The 23,402-nt window shown below is 41.9% G+C and overlaps 1 non-coding gene across 1 annotated transcript; it reads left to right on the top strand.

The window, feature by feature from the left end:
* Window positions 1-8,870: 8,870 nt before the first annotated feature.
* TRNAE-UUC lies at window positions 8,871-8,942 on the top strand. Its single transcript has one exon. It is a non-coding gene; the product is annotated as a tRNA-Glu (tRNA).
* The last annotated feature ends 14,460 nt before the right edge of the window (window positions 8,943-23,402 follow it).

Below are 23,402 nucleotides of genomic sequence, written 5' to 3'. Positions count from 1 at the left end.
CAGGGTAGGAATAACAAGCAACAGGGATTTGAAGAATGTCTGTGATTGTCAAACACAAACTCTTAGCCATTCTATAGGCCGTGAATGTACATCCATGTGTGAAGTTGTGTGTTTTTTGCGTTCCAACACAATATTGTGGGATAGTTGAGGAACCTTTTGACACATCATATGAAACAGCATATAAATCATTTCAAAGCAATAATTACTTATTAGAAAGGTATACATTTCAAAAAGTAGTGATAAACTCTTAAATTTTTTGATAATCCACTTAATGAAATGGAGCAAACCATATGAATTCACTGGAAAAACAAACTCCTCACTGACTTCACACAAAATACTGCTTTCAACAAAGATTGCAGAGACACAAAATCCTTCAAAAATGCTGCTGCAATGAAACATGATAACAAACTGATCATTGGTCCAGGGAATAATTGAAATACCCTGAAATTCTATAATTCAGACACAGGAGAACTGAAACAGCAATCTCCTTAATTTGACAGCAATGTCAAAATTTATATGACATTACCAGGATTGAGTTGAGAAACTAAAGAAATTTTTCTAAACTATCAATAACAAAAAGAGAAACTTCATAAACCATACTGAAGACTCTATTATCTAGTTCCTCCAAAGAAAGCATTATAGCCTTTGTTATATGAAGGAGTCAAAAAGGACACAGTCAAAAAATGTAGGGAAAAAAAGTAATATGGGAAGACCTCCACAGTGGTCCAATGGCTGAGACACTGCACTCCCAATGCAGGGGGCCCAGGTTCAATTTCTGGTCAGAGAACTTGATCCCACTCATCACAACTAACGTTCATACGCCACAGCAAAGATCCAAGATCCCACATGTTGCAACTAAGACACAGAGCTGCTAAATAAATTAATTAATCAAAATAAATATTCAATAATAAAAATAAATAATTTTTTTAAAAAAATCTTTCTTTTAAAAAAGTCAGAATGGCTGCTATCAAAATATCTGCAAACAATAAATGCTGGAGTGGGTGCGGAGAAAAAGGAACCCTCTTACACTGTTAGTGGGAATGCAAACTAGTACAGCCACTATGGAGAACAGTGTGGAGATTCCTTAAAAAACTGGAAATAGAACTGCCATACGACCCAGCAATTCCACTGCTGGGCATACATACCAAGGAAATTGGAATCAGAATTGAAAGAGACACGTGTACCCCAATGTTCATCACATCTCTGCTTACAATAGCCAGGACACGGAAGCAACCTAGATGTCCGTTGGTAGATGAATGGATAAGAAAGCTGTGGTACATATACACAATGGAATACTACTCAGCTATTAAAAAGAATGCATCTGAACCAGTTCTAAGGGGGTGGATGAAACTGGAGCCTATTATACAGAGCAAAGTAAGTCAGAAATAAAAACACCAATACAGTATATTAACACATATATGGAATTTCGAAAGATGGTAATGATGACCCTATATGCGAGACAGCAAGAGACACAGATATAAAGAACAGACTTTTGGACTCTGTGGGAGAAGGTGAGGGTGTGATGATTTGAAAGAATAGCATTGGAACATGTATATTATCATATGTGAAACAGATCACCAGTCCAGGTTCGATGCATGAGACAGGGTGCTCAGGGCTGGTGCACTGGGATGACCCTGAGGGATGGGATGAGGAGGGAGGTGGGAGGGGGCTTCAGGATGGGGAATACATGTACACCCATGCCTGATTCATGTCAATGTATGGCAAAAAAACCACCACCATATTGTAAAGTAATTAGCCTCCAATTAAAATAAATAAATTTTAAAAAAAGAAATGAAAATTATGAAGACCATACAGTTATAGGAGATAAAAGTTTATGAGAATGTTTTTAAAATATAGTGTTAAAAGATAAACTGAGACATATTAACATTTTTAAGAGTTTATTTGAAGAAAAATCTATTTTAATCAGGCAGGACTGAATTAGAAGTGATTAGGTGCACTCTACCAACAGAAGCTAGTGGAAAGATTTTTATAAGGAAGAAGCAGAAGCCAAGCAAAAAATTATTTGATTAGCCATAGCTTAAGTGTTTACCTTACTTGGAAAACCATAGTTAGATGTTTATGATTTTGATTTCTTAACCTTGAAGCATTTCAAGCTTAAGGTTTGGTTTGATTAGGTAGGCTGCTAAGAATAGAACCACCTCAGTCTAATGGATTCCTTATTTAAATAATTATTTTCACAATATGTAAATAAATAAAATAATTAAACTCCTAAAAAAAAGTAATGTGGGGCATCAGACAATTAATGAAAATATTTTTCTAGATTTTTAAATATTTGCTGTTTAAAAAAATGTTTAATGTGTAATTTATTGTGATTTCTTCTTATTCTAAATACATATTCAGTTTCATACAAATATTATAGCCACAATTTTGTATTATTTTTCTTTAAATGAATCCCAGCACTTGGCCAAGCTCTAAGCTCCACAAACAGTCTTCTGCTTACCCTGCGGTGTCCCAAGAATTATCTTTCCACCAACTTCATTCCTTCAAAATCCAGACAGCATCACCATAATGTCACTTTTTTCTGACTGATTCATCAATCTCTTCAATTATTTACTAATTCTCCTAAATGTGACTGGGTTTTTTAACATACTTTGAAGTGCAACTTATTTGAGAAGAGTCTACATTTTAGAAATGAATCCATAAATGCTCCTAACAATTCAGGAATTCTTTTTTTTTTTTTTTTTTCAGTTTTATTTATTTACTTTACAATATTGTATTGGTTTTGCCATACACTGACATGAATCCGCCATGGGTGTACATGATTTAAATCAAGTTGAAGCTGTGAATCACATTTTAACTCTACTCTTAAAGTGAAATGAAGTCGCTCAGCTGTGTCTGACTCTTTGCGACCCCTGTGAACTGTAGCCTACCCTGTGGACTGCAGCCTACCAGGCTCCTCCGTCCATGGGATTCTCCAGGCAACCATTTCCTTCCTCAGGGATCTTTCCGACCCAGGGATCGAACCCGAGTCTTCAGCATGGCAGGCAGACGCTTTACTCTCTGAGCCACCAGGGAAGCCCAGAATACACCTGTTAAGTAATCTATGACTGCTCCTTTCCACACCCCACAGCCCTTCTAGAATAAATATCACCTATTAGACGTTCATCTTTGCATTGTTACTTTTATAAACAGCTCCTTTGCCCCTTTTCTGCTTGTTCATCTCTGTTTTCCTTAAACTTTAATTATAAAAATGAGATCATCAAGTAACATTTAACCTACCTGCTGACTTCTTCGTTATTAAATATACACAGTGCCTTGCTGAACCTGTTGATTCCTTTCTGGGATTAAAAGGAGTCAAGAATGAAGAATTCAGTAGTTAAAGAATGATTGACTCTTCACCCCTGGCTTCCTCCTTAGCAAATTTACAGGTTGACCACAGGGGCAACACAGCATCCAAAGAAAGATCAGAAGTCAGCAGATCTGCAAGCAATGGAAAAAGTGATGAAGAATCTGACCTCCTACCTTAATGATTAACTAAGACTGTTTACGTCTTTTCCCTTTAAAAACTGTTACAGCTGAGCAGAATTTTAGAGTTGGTCTCAGAACATGATTCCACCTTCTCCCCAGATTGCTGACTTTTCTGAATAAAGTGCCCTTCCTTTTTACTGACCCTTGCCCCTCAATTAATGGCTTTTGTGCAGTGAACAGCCAAACCTGAGTTCAGTAACACTTTTAAAAGCAATGTATCTATATCCTAGAAACAAGTGTAATTTTTTGTTGCTCTTGATGTTGAAAAAACTCAGATTTTAACAGCAAGCTTTCTATTAAGTATTTCCTGTTAACCTAGTGAGTGAATCTGAATGCTTACAGTTAGAGGAAAAAGAATTGGCTTGAAAAAAAAAAATAGAATTTCTCTATTGTACTAAGTTAGTGAACTATTGGCAATTTCATATGGCTAATCCAATGTAATAAGCAATTACCTTTTAAGTAGGTCTGATTTGGCTGAGAAAATAACCAAAAATGCTCTTTGGAAAAAACACCAGTTTTTTGTTTTGTTTTGTGTATTTGTTAGAGCAAGAATGAGTGTGGTCACCAACTCCGTTACCAACTGGACACATTTTGCTAAAACCCAAGTTGAGAAATTTCAACTTGCCAAAAGATTATTTCCATAATCTTACTATCATTGAAAATGAAATAAATCAATAAAAAATGGTGTATATTTATTTTGTACTTGGTATAGACAGGGCAGAATAACAGTTCAATCATAGTCTTACTCCAATATGCTTGTATGTCTATGCTTGTATTCTAAAGTTTTCAGCATATACTTATGAAAAGATGATGAAATTGCAAGACCTTAAACAGCTGTCAAATAATAAAGAAAAAAAGCACTGCTTCATTTCAACAAAAGAAATCCAAATGCAGAAAGGGTGCACGAAATCTAAGCAGCAAGGCAAATATTGGCTGTGTACGTGCCAGTATTCTTGCCTGGAGAATCCCATGGACAGAGGAGCCTGGTGTCACATTCCAGCAATCACTGTAGCTTCCTTCCAGAGGTCAGAGCAGCCGGTGTAAGTAATGGTGAAATGCAGGGAACTTCCTAGGTCCAAGCCAAACATCAGCTGGAGAGTCATCCAGAAGATCCATCAGTAGGGGAGGTGTGGATCCATCCTGTTCACTGTTGGGTACCCAAGTGAAGGTGGCCAGACCAACACTTTCCACCTCTGGGGGTGACAGCGACCACTGGCAACTCCAACTGGGCAAGTTCCACCTTCGTTCTGTGCTGGATGCTAAGAATTTGCCCTCACAATGACAGTTATATATTGTTACTGGTGGAATAAATGGGGAGAACGTATATTCAAAGATTCAATGGTTTTTCTAAAAATTAACAGCTAGTCAGTTTTTGGATTTAGGATTGTTGTCACTGATATCTGACTTCAAAAGGCAGGAGAAATTTATATGCACAAATGTACACACACACACACACACATAAACTATTCATATTATTCTACCTTAACCTTCAGGTTATCCAAAATTAGTAAAACATTTATTACTGGTAAAGTTGTTACTGATCCAGGTTCTTGTACTCTTCAACCAATACAGATTGAGAACAGGCCAGATGAGGAATGCAGGCAAGGCTTGTGAGGAAACAAGGAGCAGTGTCCCTCGCTCGGCCCTGGAGCCAAGGCAGGAGTGGGGAGGGGCGAGCCTGGTCCCTTAAATGGGGTGAAAGTTGTGGCGGATCCATGGGTTGGGCTGGAGCGGTGGCTGAGGTGGTCTGCTCACCCCTTTGGTGGTACCCTGTGTGAGGACCCTGAGGAGCAGAACCCCACTTTTACTCCCCAAATCTCAGAAGCACCAGTTGGGTTTTTGGTCTTTCTGTATTGTATTGTTCATATATTTGCTTCAACTGTGCATGCAGTTATTTTTAGTCCCTCATAGTTTTATTTGTATTCTGTTGCTCAAGTAAATGTTCACCTAGGTGCAAGCAAAGGGTCCCAGATCCCAGGTCCCAGCTTATCTCAATATTATACCTCCCAACTCATTTAAAAACATTGGAATTTAGTAACTTTTTATTCAGAATGCATACTGTCCTTGTAAAATTGCTTTCTAGATTTCATTCATTTCAACATTTTCCAATATTTTCTTTATCACGGAGTCAACCCATGATGATATACAAAAGAATTTCACTAAATCTATTAGTTGGATGATTTGGGGCAAATTATTTTAAGCTCCTGGATATTTTTGAGGTTATGACTTTGAATATCCCCAAGTTACCTTTCAGATCTAAAAGTTTATTAAGTCTAAATGATTAAAATTCATCATATATGCAATAAAAGACAGAAATATGACATATTAACTACTAATTTTAAAAAATTATTTCAGTTAATACTACCAAACAGAAGATATGAAACCAAACACACTCTGTAAAATAAGGCAAAATATTCAAGCCTTCTTGCTGTATATGTTTTCACCAAAAATAAAACCAAAAAAGTCACTTAATCATCTACTAGAAAATTCTTTTCCATGGCTCTTGCCCCTATTTTAGGAAACGAAGGCATTATTTAGGATAGTACTAACAATCTCCAAATTATCATGGCAGTGCAATAAAACTGCTTCTATAAGAAAACAATGTATATATCGGTGAATGGCAAGGGATCACAACACAGTGAAAGCCACTCTCATGCCATCCTGTGGCTCTGGCCTCAACTGCCATGCCTTGGAAGGTTCTGCATTCACATGTGGATGAGCCGTGGAAAAGGGAAGCCTGGGCAGCAGCCCCAGAGAGGGGCATGGCCATTTCCATTGAGTTTGTGCCCTTGCTTCCTCTCTAGCCCTGGATATCTTCAGTTCAGTTCAGCTGCTCAGTCATGTCTGACTCTTTGCGACCCATGGACTGCAACACATCAGGCTTCCCTGTCCATCACCAACTCCTACAACCTGCTCAAACTCATGTCCATTGAGTGAGTGATGCCACCAACCATCTCAGACTCTGTTGTCCCTTCTCCTCCACCTCCAATCCCTCCCAGCATCAGGGTCTTTTCCAATGAGTCAGTTCTTCACATCAGGTGGCCAAAGTATTGGAGTTTCAGCTTCAGCATCAGTCCTTCCAATAAATATTCAGGGCTGATCTCCTTTAGAATTGACTGATTTGATCTCCTTGCCATCCAAGGGACTCACAAGAGTCTTCTCCAACACAACAGTTCAAAAGCATCAATTTTTCAGTGTTCAACTTTCTTTACAGTCCAGTTCTCACATGCATACATGACTGCTGGAAAAAACCATAGTTTTGACTAGATGGACCTTTGTTGGCAAATAACATCTCTGCTTTTTAATATGCTGTCTAAGTTTGTCATAGCTTTTCTTCCAACAAACAAGCATCTTTTAATTTCATGGCTGCAGTCACCATCTGCAGTGATATTGGAGTAATATTGCAGTGATATTGGAGAAAAATTAAGTCAGCCACTGTTTCCATTGTTTCCCCATCTATTTGCCACGAAGTGATGGGACAGGATGCCATAGTCTTCGTTTATTGAATGTTAAGTTTTAAAACAGCTTTTTCGCTCTCCTCTTTCACTTTTATCAAGAGGTTCTTTAGTTCCTCTCACTTTCTGCCATAAGCATGGTGTTATCTGCATATCAGAGGTTATTGATATTTCTCCGTACAATCTTGATTCTAGCTTGTGCTTCATCCAACCCAGCATCTCTCATGATGTGCTCTGCATTTAAGTTAAATAAGCAGGGTGACAATACACAGCCTTGAGGTACTCCGTTCTCAATTTGGAACCAGTCCATTGTTCCATGTCCAGTCCTGACTGTTGCTTCTTGACCTGCATACAAGTCTCTCAGGAGGCAGGTAAGGTGGTCTGGTAGTTCCATGTCTTGAAGAAATTTCCACAGTTTGTTGTAATCCACACAGCCAAAGGTTTTGGTATAGTCAGTAAAGCAGAAGTATCTTAGCATTGTTTTAAATTGTATTGCCATGTTTATACGTGGGCGTGAAATTTCTCCCCAATTTATTGACTCCTCTTCTCTCAATCCACTTTTCCTTCCTGTGGGTTTTTTCCCCCCTCCCTGGGAGCTAAGGTGCAGATATAGTAAGAATAGTTACTTTTCCCTATGAAACATTTTCTTTCAGTCTGTGGCTCAACTGTAGACATTATGTACAGTCCTTTTCATTCCACAAATGTTTTCAATTATTAAGAATTTTAATTTTTAAAAAATCACAGAGACATTCGAAATTCTTAGAGACTGAGAATCTCCATCCTTCCCTGATCTTTGCTTAGGGTGACCCTGGCCCTTTATCCTCCCTATGGTCTGCCTATAACTTTCATAGCAGCATTTCTCCATATTCATTGACAGGCAATTCCAGGCCAGTATTTGTTTTACAAAAGTTTAAAAAAAAAGAAATGCTTGGTCATAAGCAGATTCAGGAAATCCTGACAATTTGCCTCCTTGATCAAGTTTCATCAGTTTCTAAAATCTTCCTTTTTCCCACATACTTGCCAACATTTCACATTGCACACTTGCTTTTTGGCCTAATGCTAGCCTGGAGCCAGTGGGGTTGAGATTTTTTTTCAGATGCATTCTAGTCTTGGGGTTCCTCTCCAAGAGGTGTGTTCACAAGTTCTGACTTTTATATAGCAGTATTTGTCTTCTTATAAATCATGCGTAGTTTCCTTCCATATGGGATACCAATTTCTTATGTGGGGTGTACATGTTTATCTCCCAGTCAGCTGTTTGTTTTATTTCACCTTTTTTCCTGCAAGACATGAGTTGTTAAAGCAGTGCAACGTATGGATTCTTTCTTTACAGTTGGCAGTGTTTAGTTTTGGTTTTATGGCTGTAAGACCATCCCTAAACAACATCTTTTAAAACGGTAGTCTCTGAAGGGCTTTGGCCCCAAAACGTCCCCCAGAGGGTATTCGGGGTTTCATCTACTGCCTTCAAAGTGCAAAATCCCACTTAAAATGCCTTTAAGCACCATGACTGGAAAAATCTGATCTAATAAAAGTTATCCTCTGCTTCAAAACCGGTGAACTGAAACCCAGGAGCCAGGCTCACAACCTGCTCTTGGTTCTTCAAAGCACTGTCAAATCTCACCGCAGAGCGTCTCAAACGGTGTTTGGAAATCTAGGCCCGTCCACAGACGCTGCGGGAGGGCTTTGCGGCGCCGATTACCGCTGCGCCTCCCCGGGGCGGGGTGAGGGGTCGGAGACGCGGCAGCACTCCGCTCCGGGCTCCTGGCCGCGCGCGACGAGACTCAACACAACCAGGACTGCCGGCGCCGAGCGCCGAAAACCCGCGCAGGCGCGGAAGGCCGCGGCAGCTCGGCGGCGGCACCGCGCGGCGGAAGCGGAAGCAGACGGGCGCGATTCAATTGTCTTGTATTGTAGGACTTTCACGTCCTCTCCCACATGGTCTAGCGGTTAGGATTCCTGGTTTTCACCCAGGCGGCCCGGGTTCGACTCCCGGTGTGGGAAGGAAAGAGTCTTTTAGAAGCCTGGTTAAGAAATTCACCATCGAGTAAACGGAGATCCTTCTTAGCAAGAAGACTCGATATAATTGAATAAAGGTGCGATTCCCTGAAGGGGACTGGTGAGCTTGAAAATCCATCTTGTAATTCGTAATACAGGAAATGCTGCTTGTGTAAGCAGTATCGTTGTTTTTGTCCATGATGTAATTTATTTAAAATATATTTATTGGTCAAACTTTATTAAACAAAGGAATTCTCTTGTTTTCCTCCCAGCATTGTTATGACATTATATAGCTTATAATTGATATTATAATGCTGTGTAAGTTTAAGGTGTACAACATGATGTTTTGATACACATAATTGTGAAATGATTATCACAATAGGGTTAATTAACACCTCAATCACCTCACTTAATTATATAATCAGTATATATTTTATACAGGGAATTCACTGCTCTCTTCTCCCACTAAGTGTATCTGTCAGGAGGATAGAGAGCTGGCCAGGAGGAGATGAGAAAAGACCCAGGAAAATTGATGTTTGATGACCGAGTTGGGAGGGAAGCAAGAATCTTCCTGAATCAGAAATCACTATGGCCTGAGAGTCTCCAAATAGAAATACTGCTTTAGCAGAGGTTTGCCCAGGGATGGAGACAGCAAGGGAAGATCCTTTCACCTGACCAGCTTCCACAGAACATGACATGGGTTAATGAGGCATGGAATCAGCTTCCGGATCGAATCACACATGGTTAGGTTGAGGTCAGGGCTCCTTGCAAATTCAATTTTTCAGAAGTGGAAAATGCCTTGAAATCTTCCAAGCTTCTAGGCCATTTCCAGAATGAAAATAAAGTCTTTCTTTCTATGCATATGAAACTGAACAGGACCCTGTGGGGCCCTCCTAGGTACAAAAAGCTTTTCCTTTTTGGCTTCTTACTTGCAGGATAAAGGATCCTTCTCCTAGACCCTCCAGAACACCAAAGAGCAGATTTTAACATTACTAACAAGGGCAGGAAGGGAAAGCAGAAGCGTGCGCCTTTTGCACGGGTCAAATAGATGAATTAGTAATTAGATATGCCTGGGTGCTAAGTCACTTCAGTCAAGTCCTGCTGTTTGGGACCCTACAGACTGTAGCCCACCAGGCCCCTCTCTCTGGGGGGATTCTCCAGGCAAGAACACTGGAGTGGCTTGGCATGCCATCCTCCAAGGGATCTTCCCAACCCAAGGACTGAACCCAGGTCTCCCACATTGCAAGCAGATTCTTTACCATCTGAGTCGCCAGAGAAGCCCAAGAATACTGCAGTGGGTAGCCTATCCTTTCTCCAGTGGCTCTTCCCAACCCTGGAATCGAACTGGGCTTTCCTGCATTGCGGGTAGATTCTTTACCAGCTGAGCTACCTGGAAAGCCCCAATAATTAGATATGTCAGTACAGCTTCTGCATCCTGCAAATCTTTGTCGGTGACACTAATCTCTAATGTTCTCTAAGATGCAGCCTCATTTTTGGTTTACTATCTTCTTAAGAAGGGGAAGTTCCAGAGGCTACCATTTTGTCTTTTCTGATCGTAGTAGCCCACACTCCAAGATTCAAGGGGTAATAGGATAATGTCAGTTGTCAAGTAGGAGATTTGACTTATACCTGACAGGGTCAGGTACTTTCACAGATCCACTGGAACCACTTTGAAATAAACTTAGGCCACAGCTTCATTTATTTCAAGCTCAGTGAACAACACAAAAGTACTGGAGGAGCAGGAAGAACAAAAAACAACATTAATTCTAATAATTCTGAGCTGCCTAACCATAGGAAGAGAAGAAAGTCAAACCAAAGCCAGTGTAAGTTAACAGAACAAATGGCTATAGTTCCTCTATAGGGTTGGGGATGTATTTACAGTCTGTTCTTGGGGCAGTGTCACAAGGTCCTTCAGAATCTGGTGCATCCAGTCTATCCTTGCTTCAGTGGGAAGAGTCTGGGAACTGACTTGGCTCTTGGTACTGGGCCAGAGGCAATATAGTCCATTGCAGTGACTCAAGCAAAGTTTCCAGTCACCAAGCCTAGAGCTCTTTAGCTGTACATATCAAATAATACTTCAGTAGATAGCCCATTTATTTCATTCCCAGGACACCACTGCCCAATCCCTCTTGTTCTAGCACTGCTTCAGTAGCTGAGCTCACCTTTTGCCTGGCAGGTTTGCTCCTATACTCTTGCCCTCTGGGATTCCATGACTCCCATTTAATCAGGAGCCCACATGCCTTTTCTCAGGGGCCCTGCTCTGTGCAAGACTTCTACCAAAGTGTTTTCAAGCAGCAAATGCTCTCTTCATCAGTGCATTTCACAACCCCTTACGGAGGAAATATTGTCTGGACCTCTTTGAGGGGCACAGTGGATGGACAGGTGTGTTCACATTTGATAAATCCTCAGGCCAAACTATAAGAAAGGAACACAGCCCCACCCATCAACATAAAATAAAGACTTACTGAGTATGACCCCACCCATCAGAAGAAGACCCAGATTCCTCCACAGCCAGTCCCTTCCATCAGAAAGCTTCCACAAGCCTCTTAACTTTATCCATTAGAAGGCAGAGAGAATGGAAACCACATTTACAAAAAACTAACCAAACTGATCACCTGGATCACAGTCTTGTCTAACTCAATGAAACTATGAGCTATGCCATGTACAGCCACCCAAGATGGACAGGTCATGGTGAAGAGTTCTGACAAAATGTAATCCACGGGAGAAGGGAATGGCAAACCACTTCAGTATTCTTGCCTTGAGAACCTCATGAACTGTATGAAAAGGCAAAAAGATAGGACACTGAAAGATGAAATCCCCAGGTTGGTAGGTACCCAATATGTTACTGGAGAAGAGTGGAGAAATAACTCCAGAGAGAATGAACAGATGGAGCCAAAGTGAAAACAACACCCAGTTGTGGATGTGACTGGTGATGGAAGTAAAGTCTGATGCTGTAAAGAACAATACTGCATAGGAACCTGGAATGTTAGGTAAATTGGAAGTGGCCAAATAGGAGACGGCAAGAGTGAACATCAACATTTTAGGAATCAGAGAACTTAAATGGACTTGAATGGATGAATTTAACTAGATGACGATTATATCTACTACTGTGGGCAAGAATTCCTTAGAAGAAATGGAGAAGCCCTCACAGTCAACAAAAGAATCCAAAATGCAGTACTTGGGTGCAATATCAAAAATGACAGGATGATCTCTGTTCATTTCCAAGCAAACCATTCAATATCATGGAATCCAAGTCTATGCCATAACCATTAATGCCAAAGAAGTTGAAGTTGAATGGTTCTATGAAAACCTACAAGACCTCCAAGAACTAATACCAAAAGAAAGATGTCCTTTTCATCATAGGGGACTGGAATGAAAAAAGTAGGAAGTCAAGAGATACCTGGAATAACAGGTAAGCTTGGCCTTGGAGTACAAAATGAAGCAGGGCAAAGGCTAACAGTTTTGCCAAGAGAACATACTGGTCATAGCAAACACCCTCTTCCAACAACACAAAAGATGACTCTTCGCATGGACATCACCAGGTGATCAATACTGAAATCAAATTGATTATATTCTTTGCCACTGAAGATGGGGAAGCTCTATACAACCAGCAAAAACAAAACCAGAAGCTGACTGTGGCTCAGATCCTGAACTCCTTATTGCAAAATTCAGACTTAAATTGAAGAAAGTCGGGAAAATCACTAGACCATTAAGGTATGACCTAAATCAAATCCCTTATATAGTGGAAGTGACAAAGAGATTCAAGGGATTAGATCTCATAGATAGAGTGCCTGAAGAACTATGGACAGAGGTTTGTGACATTGTACAGTGGGCAGTAATCAAAACCATCCCAAGAAGAAGAAGAAATGCAAAAAGGCAAAATGGTTGTCTGAGGAGGCCTTACAAATAGCTGAGAAAAGAAAAGAAGTGAAAGGCAAAGGAGAAAAGGAAAGATATATCCATCTGAAAGCCGAGTTCCAAAAATATCAAGGAGAGAGAAGAAGCCTTCCTAAGTGATCAATGCAAAGAAATAGAGGAAAACAGTAGAATGGGAAAGACTAGAGATCTCTTCAAGAAAATTAGAGATACCAAGGGAACATTACATACAAAGATGGGCACTATAAAGAACATTTGAAATGATATAGGCCTAACAGAAGCATAAGATATTAAGAAGAGGTGGCAAGAATACACAGGATAACTATACAAAAAAGTTCTTAAATACCCAGATAGCCACAATGGTGTGATTACTCATCTAGAGCCAGAGACCCTAGAGTGTAAAGTCAAGCGGGCCTTAGGAAGCATCACTGCGAACAAAGCTAGTGCAGGTGATGGAATACCAGCTGAGCTATTTCAAATCCTAAAAGATGATGCTGTTAAAGTGCTGCCCTCAGTATGCCAGCAAATTTGGAAAACTGAACCACAGGACTGGAAAAAGGTCAGTTTTCAATCCCAAAGAATGTTCAAACTAGTGCACAATTGCACTCATCTCACATGCTAGCAAAGTAATGCTCAAAATTCTCCAAGCTAGGCTTCAACAGTATGTGAACCAAGAACTTCCAGATGTCCAAACTGGGTACAGAAAAGGCAAAGGAACCAGAGATCAAATTGCCAACATCTGTTGGATCATAGAAAAAGCAAAAGAATTTCAGAAGAACGTCTACTTCTTTTTCTGTGTCTACTTCTACTTCTGTGACTATGCTAAAGCCTTTGACTGTCTCAGTTCAGCTCAGTTCAATCGCTCAGTTGTGTTCAACTATTTGGGACCGCATGGACTGCAGCACACCAGGCTTCCCTGTCCATTAGCAACTCCTGGGCCTTGCTCAAACTCATGACCATCGAGTCAGTGATGTCATTCAACCATCTCATCCTCTGTCATCTCCGTCTCCTCCTGCCTTCAATCTTTCCCAGCATCAGGATCTTTTCCAGTGAGTCAGTTCTTTGCATGAGGTAGCCAAAGTTTTGGAGCTTCAGCTTCAGCATCAGTACTTCTAATGAGTATTCAGGACTGATTTCCTTTAGGATTAACTGGTTTGATCTCCTGCAGAAGAAAGGACTCTCAAGAGTCCAGAGTTCAAAAGATGGTGTTCATCTTTCTTTATGGTCCAATTCCAGCATGACTGCTGGAATAATCATAGCTTTGACTAGACAGATCTTTGTTGGCAAAGTAACATCTCTGCTTTTTTTGTTGTTGTTTTTCAGTTTTATTTATTTATTTTTTACTTTACAATATTGTGTTGGTTTTGCCATACATTGACTTTTTAATATGCAGTCTAGGTTGGTCAGAGCTTTTCTTCCAGAAAGTGAGCATCTTTTAATTTCATGGCTAGATCACAACAAACTGGAAAATTCTTAAAGAGAATGGAATGCCAGACCACCTTACCTGCCTCTTGAGAAATCAGTATGCAGGTCAAGAAGCAAATGCAGGTTAGAACCAGACATTGAACAACAGACTTGTTCCAAATTGGGAAAGGAGTACCTCAAGACTCTATATTGTCACCCTGCTTATTTAACTTATACGCAGAGCATCGTGCGAAATGCCAGACTGGAAGAAGCACAAGCTGGAATCGAGATTGCTGCGAGAAATATCAATAACCTCAGATATGCAGATGACACCACTCTTATGGCAGAAAGTGAAGAACTAAAGAGCCTCTTGCTGAAAGTGAAAGAGGAGAGTGAAAAGGGTGCATTAAAACTCATTGTTCAAAGAACAAGATCATGGCATCTGGTCCCATCACTTCATGGCAAATAGATGGGGAAACCATGGAAACAGTATCAGATTTTATTTTTCTTGGGCTTCAAAATCACTGAAGATGGTGATTGTGGCCATGAAATTAAAAGACGCTTGCTCCTTGGAAGAAAAGCTATGACAAACCTAGACAGCATATTAAAAAATAGAGACAGTACTTTACTGACAATGGTCCACCCACTCAAAGCTATGGTTTTTCCAGTAGTTATGTATGGATGTGAGAGTTGGACCATGAGGAAAGCTGAACGCCGAAGAATTGATGCTTTTGAACTGTGGTGTTGGAGAAGGCTCTTGATAGTACCTTGGACTACAAGGAGATCCAACCAGTCCATCCTAAAGGAAATCAGTCCCTGAATATTCATTGGAGGTACTGATGCTGAAGCTGAAGTTCCCATACTTTGGTCACCTGATGGGAATAACTGACTCATTTGAAAAGACCTTGATGCTGGGAAAGATTGAAGGCAGGAGGAGAAGGGGACGACAGACGATGAGATGGTTGGATGGCATCACTGACTCGATGGTGATGAGTTTGAGCAAGCTCCAGGAGTGGGTGATGCATAGGGAAGCCTGACATGCTGCAGTCCATGGGGTCGCAAAGAGCTGGACATGACTGAGCAACTGAACTGAACTGAACTGAACTCCAACATGACTATTTACCTAAGCCCTTAAACATGTTAATCTATCCTCTACTGTGGATGTATGGCTTTATAACCTCATTGAAGGTGGGTCCCTCTTGACCTAGTTAACTAAACCAAGAAAACTTGGACTTATAGCCATTCCTAGATTCCCAAACTAACATATAGAGTCATATCAGTAAGTTTCACTCCCAACATTATTTTATGCCTCCTCGGTCTAGTAATCTTAGGATCCATCATCCCCGCACATATTCCTTATCTTTCTTCTAATATAAATTGGTTTAATCTAACAATTATTAAACTATCTCCTGCTGAGTCATATCCGACCTCCTGTGCTGGGCTGAGAGTGAATTCCAGTTTGGGATCTGAAAACTTTGAAAGGTGCTGAGTGTGGATAGTTGGAATTCCCTTGCAAGGTAACTACTGGTTAAGGTCCATGTTGAGTCCCTTGGTGCAAAGCGTGGTTTCTGAACTGGCAGCACTGGCTTCTTCTGGAAGCTTTCTGGAAACACAGAAACTCAGGCCACACTCAGGGCTTTACTGATTCAAAATATTCATATTAACAGGTTACTCAGGTGATTCTTATGCATATTAAAGTCTTAAAAACACTTATTGAGTCTTCAAGCAAGGGAAGTCTGGCTTCCTTCAGACAGTGGGAAGGGACTTCTACTAGCAAAGAAAAAGCTCAAAAAAACTTGGGCTTTATAACTGTCCATTCATCTGAGTCAAGTCACATATTCCTATTCCATGCATTGGTGTTCCATTCTTCTGTAATCAATACCTTGACTTTCACCTAAGTGATATGCAGAGGTTATGAATCTACTTGTGCTGTAATTCTAGAACTTGTTGAATCAAATTATGAGCTTGACTTTCAGCTGTACTTCTTATTACTTATTTCTATAAAAGATAATGGGTTGCCTGAGGTCCATGATAACAGATCTCTAATCCTCTGACCATATCTTGAATTGAGAGCTTAAGCCTATAGTAACTCATTTTCTTTATGTAACTCTCCAGTGCAGTCAGAAACATCCAGCTCACTGTCACTGTAGTTGATTGAATATTTTACCTTCGATAGACCTATTATTCTAGGTAATACCAGGTTATAATTTAAGTAAATATGTTACCACTACATATGTGAACTACCGCTATTTCATTTTCCACTGATAATGAGGTCATTGTTATGTTTATGCCCAGGCAAAGATAATCAATGTCAAATTTTTGTTTTCAAATTTCCTGAAAGCACTGCTGTCTAAAAAAATTGAGTATGTGGATATCTAGCTCAACAACAGAAACACTTCAAAATTGTCTAATAGATGAAGGGATAGAGAAGCAAAAAGGAAGGAGGTGACATTAGCAGACTTAGGAGGATCTTCCTGCTGACATTTTGGAGTCTGCAGATAATACATCTGGAACCAGCCAGGCTGTTAAATCTATAGTCACTCAGTCACTTGCAGAGGCTGCTACTGAAGTACATGGACAGCTCCTGTTACCCTGTTGGAAATGCCAAAGACACTGGGGGCTGGGATCAATTGCCATTCTTGAGAAGAAGAAAAATTACCCCTTCCTTCCACCTTCCAAACGCCTGTCAGTGTCTCCAAGTGACTGAATCTAATCAGAAGCCAGCTGGCCAGGAATACTGGAAATGCCTGTATGTTTACAACCCCCCGCAATACGGAGCAGATGAAACAGGCCCAGAGTTTACCAAACTTAACTTTACCACTTGTTTAGTTGACAGTCATCTCTGAAACTAGAGGCTTTGAATTTGAGCTTACACAACAAAGCACTCCCAACACATACTTGCTAAGAAACAACCATATTCTTTGCTCACGATTTAGGAAGGGCTCAGCAGTGCAGTTTTCCTGTTTCACATGACACCTGCCAGTCAGTCACTCCCTTGGCCGGATTCAGCTGGTGGTTAGGCTGGGCTGAGGCCAGGACTTCACAACGTGGCACCTTTCTCCAGTGCTGCTATACATGCTGTGGGCTTCTTATGCATGGTGATCTCAAGGCAGTTTCACTTTTTACATGGTCGCTAATTTTCAAAAGAAAGGATTGGGAATGACCACTCCAAAGCTAAGTGAGAACTGGATTAGTGTCACTTCTGCTATGTTCTTTTCGTCAGCGCAGTCCCAGATCAGCTCAGATTCAAGGGAGCAGAGAAATAGACATCCCTGCTCAGCAGAGAAGCACACATTTATGCAGAGAGAAGAAATAATGGTGGCGGTAACATCTAGAAATGTGTTGGTCTTGTTTTCAACTTTCAACCAGACCTAACCCAGAATTTCTCAGAATTGTCTCCCACAGTCTTCTTTCTAGGCTCTGATCTCCTTTCCCACTTTGCCTCTAAGGTCTTGTGCAGATATGAATAATGCCTTGATTTGAAGCCTCAGTAAAGGATGCTCCATTTTTGTTGAGAAAACAAAACGCTCATAAAAAAGAAAAACAATCAACCTTTCATAGAAGCCTGCCCTATTAAAAGGTATGAGTTCTCCATCCTGAGGGAGGAGCAAAACAACTGAAATTATTTTGAGGCATATGACTTAATGTGGGACAGAACCGGCAATGAACCATTTCCCTAATATTTGCATAAACCACAAAAAGCCTAGACTCCCCCCAGCTAGGGCTCTCTCACTGCCTTTCAGGCTTTCCCCGATAGGGCTCTGCTTATTTCATGCTGTTTCACTTTTTTATTAATAAAAATAAATTGTTCATGATAATGTATTAATGCATGCATGCTAAGTCACTTCAGTTGTGTCTGACTCTTTGCAACCCACCAGGCTCCTCTGTCCATGGAACAAGAAAACTGGAGTGGGTTGCCATGCCCTCCTCCAGGGGATCTTCCTGACCCAAGGATCAAACCCATATCTCTAACCTTTTATACATAGTTAGGCGGGTTCTTTACCACTAGCACCACCTGGAAAATCCAATGTATTAATGAAAAGTGAAAGTGAAGTCAGTCAAGTCTGACTCTGTGACCCAGTATTCTGAGGCCAGAACACTGGAGTGTGTAGCCATTCCCTTTTCCAGGGGATCTTCCCAACCCAGGGATTGAACCCAGATCTTCTGCATTGCAAATGGATTCTTTACCAGCTGAGCCACCAGTGAAGCTAAAATGCATTAATAAATCTTACCAATTATTTCAAAAGGATTTTAAAAACAAGACAAACAAGACTCAACATGGAGTTGCTTCTACTAAGCCCCACTTTCTCAAACTGAGACTTAATTACAGTTTCTGCTCTCCCAAGAGCAGAACCTTAAACCAGTCAACAGGGAATTGCTGATCCACACCAGTGAAGTCATCTGACAGTTTAACCCCTGTCATTCTCTTAAGGAAAGTAAGCTTGCAACAGCCAATCTTCTTTTCTGGGAAGTATTACTTCCCTGTCCCTCTCCCTTCTGCTTATACAAGTTTTCTTAATTTTGTAACAACTCCTCAGAGCTCTTTTCTATCTGCTAGATTGAATGCTGCTCAATTCACAAATTATCAAATAGAGACAATGAGAGCTTAAAATTTACTCAGTTGAATTTTGCTTTTCAAAAGGGGTTAATACAATAGTCACATTAAGATATAAATAAATATACAAGAAAATATGCTAATCAAGAGAGGATGGAAAAGCATAAATGTGTCCTGAGGGTTAAATTCTATTCCAAACTCCATACTTTGGACTTTGATGATGTAGGAGCTAAGCCTTGGAAGCAGAGCCTCTCTTACAGACAGAGTTGAGCAGATGTGGTGTTCCTGGGGTGGGGGGCACATTCTGAACTCCTCATGTGCTCCAGAGACAATTATCAAGCTCATGGGCCTACACCACCCTAATGCCTATGGGGGTGTAAGGCTAAAACCTCATCCATGTAGCCAGGTGTTGTGGACAGCCCAGAGAAGACGATCCAGTTCTTACTCTCAGGGTGCTTTTTTATGGAGTAGTTGTTAGAGAGAAACAGTTGGATGTCCATAATGTATCCGTTGACTCCTGACTCACCTATGTGAGTAGGTAAGCCTACGTAGGAAAACCTGAGAGCATCTTACTGATTTTCACTCAGTCTCCATCTACTCAGTTGTGATGTTCCCTTGACCTTGAGGTAGGAGATAGATGGGCTCCAGGTTAGACATTTATACCTGGCCTCGTATTTACTTTTTATGGGGCATGAAGAAGTGGGCTTCAGGCTGGGAACTTACAACTCTTTCCTGAGACAAGAGATAGGTGGGCTCCAGTTAAGGTATTCACAATCAGCCTCCTGTTTGCCCTCTGAAATGGAAGTAACAATGATACAAGGTAAATAGTCAGTGTTTGTCTCTTGTAAACACCTTAATGTAATAGTCATGGTGTGGGCAAAGAGGTGCAAAATCCTCTGTGAGTAAAGGATTGTGGGATCTCCTTTCCTCCATCTTTCAGCACAAGGGAGAGGCTATACATGCACAGAAAGGCTCCTTGTGTGTCTAAAGTCAGGGGTAAGGCCAGATCATGAGTCTTACTTCTCCCGGAAGCCTTACTTTGAAATCCATCTTGGCTGAGGGGTGCATGTGCACCCTAGGGGAGGGTCCCATGATAGGTCAAATATGGAAAAAGAAACCAGATACCTGGCCTGAAGGAAGGCAAAGACTGGAAGAACTGACCTATATAAATGATTTAACTGCCTCTTTACTGCACTCCTCCTCACTAAGGGAGATAGATGTCCACACCCTTTCTCTCCAGGTGTGTATTTTTGCCTTGTTTCCATCTTAACTAAACAAACAATCTCTCTATGTGCTCTCCCACTTGTTATTGTGCTGTGTCTCTAATAATAAACTTTGTACCTGCATTTACCATTTCTGCCTCTGTGATAAAAGCATTTTTCACTGGGGACAAAGGTCCAGGGAAAAATAGCCTCCAGACTCTAACCCTTGCTGGTCTGGTGGCTAGGATCCCTGGTTCTAAGCCAGGTTCAATTCCCTGTTCAATGCCTGGGTAGGGAATTAAGATCCTGTTTCATGCCACTGCTCACTGCTGCTCAGAGATCAACTTGACCTTCTAAAGAGCCCCCAGTGATCCCCTGCTTTCCTTCCTCACTACCATGGCTTTGATTCTGAGCCCAAACCTCCCACCAAAAGGGTCTACAGCCTCCCCTTACCTTTTGCAGCCATTCAGTAGGGGAACATCGGGATTGGAATGACATCAGGTGGCAGCCCCTGACAAATCCTCCATGACTTTCCATTTTTGTATCTATGATGATGCTTTGAATGGAGACATCATAGCAGAAATCATGATTCTACAGACTCAGTGTGCACTTGTATTTCCTTCGACCAGAGACACCACGCATGGCCCAGAAAAAGGCTTCCAAACAAGGGCACCCAGAGTAGGAGAGCCCAAGAACGCTGGAGGGAGCCAGTGCCTGACTGCGACTTCCAGACTGCCAGCTCTGCCTGTCCAAGTCTGGAGGGGAGGGCAGCTTCCCGGAAGGCCTCCAGGAATAGCCTTGGACTTGACTGTGCTTGAGCCTCATAAGTCACAGAAGCATTTGGCCTGGAGCCAGATTGCTCCTTGACTTTTTTCAGGACTCAATTGAGAAGCTTGAGGGTTACCCTGTCCTGGGTCTGAATAGGTCAGACTTTGAGGGGTTGTGACAAAACTGGTCCATTAGTCTGGGTCAACAACCAATCGGTGCCAAAATCAAGGTTATGCCATGCAGACGACCAGGCCTGCCTGCATGGTACGAAGTGTTGCTGAGCAAAAGCTAATGTATCCACTTGGGCAGAAAGCCCAACTCTAACAACGGAAGTCTGCAGTCAAGTAAAGTACTTTACTTTCAAGGCTCTGAGCAAGAGAGTGGGAGAAAATCTCCAATTCACTGCAACTTGGCCTTTGAGTTGGGAGTGTTTTTAAAGGGAAGAACAAAGATGCTGGAATCAACCATTGTCTGAGACATTTCTCTGACATTTCTTGGTCATAGTTTTGAGGGTCAGGATGTCTCTAGTTTCTGAATCTCTGGCTAGGAGGTCCATGGCTGGGCAGGAAGGTGGTACTGTGAGCTCATCTTGCCCTGGTGAAACAAACTGAGCTTGTACATTAATGATGATGTTGACAACAACAGTTTTAGCACATCAGTGATGTTAGCAACAACAGCAGTCTGAGTCATCTGACTCTGGGTGATTAGTATCCAGTCAGCACACGATTGAGATCTGAGGGGACAAGAAAGGGATTGAGGTCATCATAGACTTAACAAGGGAACTCAGTTTTAGGTGGACCCAGTTCCAAAAGTAGCCGTGAGTTTCAACTGTCACTAGGCCAGGGTAAGAGGTTTCATTAGGGACTACTTTAGAAAGCCAGTTCTCCTTGCATTTCTGAATGAATCTCTTACCTTACCCTGGGTCAGTCTAGGTACCTCACAACTCTAACAAGGAAGCTGAATCTGATCTGAAGATTGGAACACTTTCCAGGGCTGGGTGTCTGACAGGAGACAACACAAGGAGATAACACAAGTTATCCAGAGAGAAGAAGGCAAGGGTGGGGCATGGGGCCAGGTGAGCAGCTGTTTCCTGGCCGCTGGGACCCCCACGTGGGCCGCAAGCACAGGCCTGAGCTGAGCCCACTTCTCGGCCAGGGAGCAGGTGGTGCCGAGGCTCTGGGGCTGCTTCCTGCCTTCAGTGGTCCTGACAGGGCAGGCATCAGTCCCCCTGCAGGAGGGAGGGGTTTGTCCCACTCTGCGTCCCTCCCCCTTGCTAACTTTACTAGGTTACCTCCAGAAGGTGTCTCTGTCATCTAGGTCCCAGCTGTTTGCTGCAGTGGTGCTTATGGGCACCAGGGACTGGCTTAGAGTCACTAGACTCACAAGTGTTACCAACCTCAGGTCCATCTGCTTGCCACCCAAAAACCAATACTCAAGAGGCCAATGTTGGTACAAAGAAAAGGTTGCTATATTCAGGAGGCCAGTACCTGGGGGAAGAGGCAGATTCATGTCCAAATGCTGTCTCTCTGCTGCCAATCAGTAAGAAAGAGCTTTTGAAAGGGAATTTCAGGGGTGGAGAGGTGGATGGAGGGGGTTCATGCAGAACAGCACAGGCAGCTCTGATGTCATCTCGAAACTAGCCACGTGGTGGTTTGATCAGGGTCATCTTCTTTTAAGTAGTTAACCTTGAGTTCTAGGGTCAACTTTTTCCCTCTTCTTGGGGCCAGTTCTCAGAATTGTGGCAGCTTATGTCAGGGCTACCATCTGGTCATCGTGCTGTTAATTTCTTCCACCTGGTGGGGGCTTCAGTATCTGCAAAACAGCTCAAAGGATATGGCTTGGAACATTATAACAATTGTGGAAGAATTAAAGGTACTTGACTTTGTTTAATGACTAAATATTTTTGTTCCTGTTTGACTGCTTTCCTTTGCTTTTGCATTTTTTCACTCCTCAAATTAAGCTTGTTCTTTGGCTAAAGTTTCTCTACAAACAAAAGGCAGTCTGACGACATGAGTGGGTGGAGGGTAGGGAGGGGTTTGTCCTGGGAAGTTCCCACAGGTGAACATTTCACAGGGACTTATCTCCCTTTAGGGCTTCCCAGGTGGTGCTAGTGGTAAAGAACCCACCTGCCAATGCAGGCGATGCAGGTTCAATCCCTGGGTTAGGAAGATCCCCTGAAGAAGAAAATGGCAACCCACTCCAGTATTCTTGCCTGGAGAATCCAATGGAGAGAGGAGCCTGGCGGGCTACAGTCCTTAGGGTTGCAAAGAGTTGGACATGATTTAAGCAACTTAGCATGCACACACCTCCCTTTGACCATGGCTGGTCCCATTGAACAGATGCCATAAACGGTGGTTCAAGAACTATTTCCCCAAATCTCTCTGACTGTCTCCATTGCATCTCTGATCCTGCCCCTTGGTGGAGCTCAGCAAGGGAGTCAGGGACTAAAAAGATGGATCAAAGGTCCCTCACATGGGCAGAGTCTTTTAGGTCTTCCTAAGGCCCATTGGTGATGCGCTGTCGTATCCACAGATTCTGGAAAGTGGTCCACTAGCATCCTCCACAAGGCCCCACAGACTCCATACGTTCTTCAGGTCCAGAATGGTAGCACGCTCACTCAGCTTCCCTGCTCGCTGCTGCAGCTTCTCAGGAGCTCAGCTG

The sequence above is a fragment of the Cervus elaphus genome, chromosome 13, assembly GCF_910594005.1.
Source record: "Cervus elaphus chromosome 13, mCerEla1.1, whole genome shotgun sequence".
NCBI classification, from domain to species: domain Eukaryota; kingdom Metazoa; phylum Chordata; class Mammalia; order Artiodactyla; family Cervidae; genus Cervus; species Cervus elaphus.
Note: the sequence above shows the minus strand (reverse complement) of the source record. Positions and strands in the feature narration are given on the sequence as shown.